Below are 4313 nucleotides of genomic sequence, written 5' to 3'. Positions count from 1 at the left end.
AATGTATCTCTGTAGGAAATCTGTGTATGACCGATATTTCTCTTTCTTTTTCTTTGAACACAATTATTGAAACACCTGAATGTTTTGGGGGCAGGTCAGATGCAAGTTGAGGGGTTACTTGACCCCCTCCAATTTGGGGGGGGCTTAAAGGGGGCTGGAACTTTTTTTTTTACTTATTACACTAGTTATTTATTGTGATCATTTCTGGGCTACATTCACATCTTGGGGTCCATTTGAAAAGATACATTTTTTGGGGTGCAACTACCTCAAGTAATAAATACTGCCTCCCACTGCCCCTAACTTACTGAATCCTGTTTTTTGTGTCCCCCAAGTGATTATTTTTAGAAATGACACATTTTGCGGGTACATTTGAGAAGACATTTTGGGGTGCATCCCCCAAAGTGCTAAATACTACCTTCAACATCTAAAATAATGAATCCTGTTTTTTTATGTACCACAAGTGATTCTTTCTGGGCTACAGTCACATTTTGGGGGACATTTTGGGGTACATTTGAGAAGATGCATTTTGGGGTGCAGCCACCTCAAGTACTAAAAACTGCCTCCCACGTCACCACGTCTGTATTTTTTTATCCTCTCCTGGTTTTGGCTTACAATAACTGATATGAAAAACTGACCCAAACATAGTCTGTTCTCAGTGCATTGCATTGCTCTGTTTTGCAGCCGTACGTCTTCAGGCCTCTACTTCTGTCAGCCGTAGGGCTGCCCAATGTATCTCTGTAGGAAATCTGTGTATGACCGATATTTCTCTTTCTTTTTCTTTGAACACAAATATTGAAACACCTGAATGTTTTGGGGGCAGGTCAGATGCAAGTTGAGGAGTTACTTGACCCCCTACAATTTTGGGGGGCTTAAAGGGGACTGGAATTTTTTTTTTTTTTTTTTTTTTTACACTAATTATTTTTAGTAAACATTTCTGGGCTACAGTCACATTTTGGGGTCCATTTGAGAAGACACATTTTGGGGTGCAGCCACCTCAAGTACTAAATACTGCCTCCCATGTCACCACTTCTGTATTTTTCATGCACTCCTGGTTTTGGCTTACAATAACAGATATGAAAAACTAAACAATAAACTAACATGTGAACTCAGCCTTACAGTGTATTTTCCCTTATATCCTGTATTTTGTTGTATATTCTAGAGTGAACAGCATGTATTGTGGAAATAAATCTCCTATGGTGTATTCTTATAAATGAACAGTAGATGGCAGTCTAGTCTGCTCTCAGTGTATGGCAATGCTGGGGGAGGGGGGCTGTGTATTTCTGTATTGAAGCTTCTCTCTCTGAGAAGACATTAAAGGTTAATTAGCTGCTTGTATAGGGGGAGGTTTAAGATAAATCTGCTATAGTGTAGTTTTAAAAAGAAATAGTAGATTGCAGTATAGTCTGCTTCACATCGCTCTCCCCGGGTCCGACATACATACATCTTCACATCGTCCTCCCCGGGTCCGACATACATAGATCTTCGCATCCCCCTCCCGAGGTCCGACACAGCGCAACATCCCCCTCCCCAGGTCCGACACACAGTGCAGCATCTCCGTCCCCAGGTCCGACACACAGCGCAGCCTCTCCCTCCCCAGGTCCAACACACAGCGCAGCATTTCCCTCCCCAGGTCCGACACAGCGCAGCATCTCCCTCCCCATGTCCGACACACAGCTCAGCACCTCCCTCCCCAGGTCCGACACACAGCGCAGCATCGCCCTCCCCAGGTCCGACATACATACAGCTTTGAATTGCCCTCCCCGGGTCCGACATACATCAAGCTTCGCATCACTATCCCCAGGTCCGACATACATACAGCTTCACATCGCCCTCCCCGGGTCCGACATACATACAGCTTCGCATCGCCCTCCCCGGGTCCGACATACATACAGCTTCGCATCGCCCTCCCCGCGTCCGACATACATACAGCTTTGCATCGCCCTCCCCGGGATCGACATACATACATCTTCACATCGCCCTCCCCGGGTCCGACATACATAGATCTTCGCTTCCCCCTCCCCAGGTCCGACACACAGCGCAGCATCTCCGTCCCCAGGTCCGACACAAAGCGCAGCCTCTCCCTCCCCAGGTCCAACACACAGCGCAGCATTTCCCTCCCCAGGTCCGACACAGTGCAGCATCTCCCTCCCCATGTCCGACACACAGCGCAGCACCTCCCTCCGCAGGTCTGACACACAGTGCAGCACCTACCTCCCCAGGTCCGACACAGCGCAGCATCTCCCTCCCCGGGTCCGACATACATACAGCTTTGCATTGCCCTCCCCGGGTCTGACATACATACATCTTCGCATCACCATCCCCAGGTCCGACATACATACAGCTTCACATCGCCCTCCCCGGGTCCGACATACATACAGCTTCGCATCGCCCTCCCCGGGTCCGACATACATACAGCTTTGCATCGCCCTCCCCGGGTCCGACATACATACATCTTCACATCGCCCTCCCCGAGTCCAACATACATAAATCTTCGCATCTCCCTCCCCAGGTCCGACATACAGCGCAGCATTTCCCTCCCCAGGTCCGACACACAGCGCAGCATCTCCCTCCCCAGGTCCGACACACAGCGCAGCACCTCCCTCCTCAGGCCCGACACAGCGCAGCATCGCCCTCCCCTGGTCCGACATACATACAGCTTCACATCGCCCTCCCCGGGTCCGACATACATACAGCTTCACATCCCCCTCCCCAGGTCTGACACACAGTGCAGCCTCTCCCTCCCCATGTCCAACACACAGCGCAGCATTTCCCTCCCCAGGTCCGACACACAGCGCAGAATCTCCCTCCCCAGGTCCAAAATACACACAGCCAGCATCTCCCTCCCCAGGTCCTACATACATACATACAGCATCTCCCTCCCCAGGAAAGCCCTCTAGGTACATGCTAGTAATGTAATACAGCAGCACACAAAGTAAGTGAAAAAAAAAAGCCAATAGCCCATGTGGTGAAGTTTCGGTCCCATATCGTGGACCTTTAAGCAAGTACCAAGTGCAAGTGCAGAATATTTAAGGCAGCCAAATTATACAATTAATCAGCAGCAATTCTGAAATAATTGTAACAGTGCATATACAGTGTACAATAATAATGTGCATCAGGTGGAATAAAGACAATCTATACATATACACAATTACTCAATAATGTGATAAGAATAATATATCCAGCTTCCAATAATGTGCAAAATGTATTGACGGGAGTAGAATAAAATCTACATGAAATAACGCCCAGACAGCGCAGCAACGCGTTTCTGACGCCATGTGTTCAAATATTCATTCTCATGGAGTATATATCCTTTAAATATTGAATCAATATTATCAAAGGTTAACAATTATTGGTCATAAAATAGCCTTCAGCTAAACAATTGATTTTGATAAATTTACATTAGAGTGTACATAGTGATTTGTATTTATCTATCTGTATACAGGGGGCTGTATACAGAGGGGTCTGTATATATACAATGTATATGCTTGCAAACACTGTATTAATAACAGCCCTCAGTCTCGCTTCCTCACCCCCTGCAGCGTGATGAGGTCTCATGGTGCCGCAGTGACATCAGCAGCGTGCGCACGCCACAGCCCGAGGGCTCAGGGAGCTGACTGGAGCTGCACTAACCCCGAAACTACCGGCGCACACCAACTTTCATTTGAAATAGCATCTTAAAGACACTAATAAGAATAAGTACAGGGATAACCGCCACCCCCACATGCCGGCGAAAACTCCAGTTTTGTTATGGAGTCTGGGGAAGGGAGGGGAAATTTGAAAAAAATATATATATTTATTTTTTTAAATCCTGAGCCTAGCTCCGCCCCCACGACCCACCACCCTAGGCACCGGTCCTAGAGATATAGATAGATAGATAGATAGATATATAGAGAGAGATATATATAGATAGAGAGATATGTGTTTTTTTTTTAAATCCCAAGCCTGGTTCCACCCCCTGTCTTAGATAATCCTCTTGGCTTCCATACGCACTATGCAGCTTTTTCTTTGATCCCTCCTGCGGTTTCTGGTGGCTCGGGGAAGAGGGCACCCCCAGCACCATGTTACATCAATGAGAAGATTCAATGGCATTTCCCTATCTCACTTTAACCTCGATTTCTCCAGAACCGTGGGTCCGATAAGCAATCCAAGATATAAGTTCTGTAGACTGGACCGTCAGCTTTCCAGGGATTCATCTCCTGAGTGAGAGGCATCTTGTACTGAGAAGCAGCACCCCGAGAGCCGTGACCCCCCTCTGACCAGGCGGCCCATGTCTACTAAATGAGGTTACCCACTTTCCAGTGCTGATATCTCGG

Source organism: Phyllobates terribilis, unplaced genomic scaffold (genome assembly GCF_046119375.1).
Source record: "Phyllobates terribilis strain yellow unplaced genomic scaffold, ASM4611937v1 Scaffold_10__3_contigs__length_209671492, whole genome shotgun sequence".
Lineage (NCBI taxonomy): Eukaryota > Metazoa > Chordata > Amphibia > Anura > Dendrobatidae > Phyllobates > Phyllobates terribilis.
The sequence above is the reverse complement of the archived record's forward strand: the minus strand, read 5'-3'. Positions refer to the sequence as shown.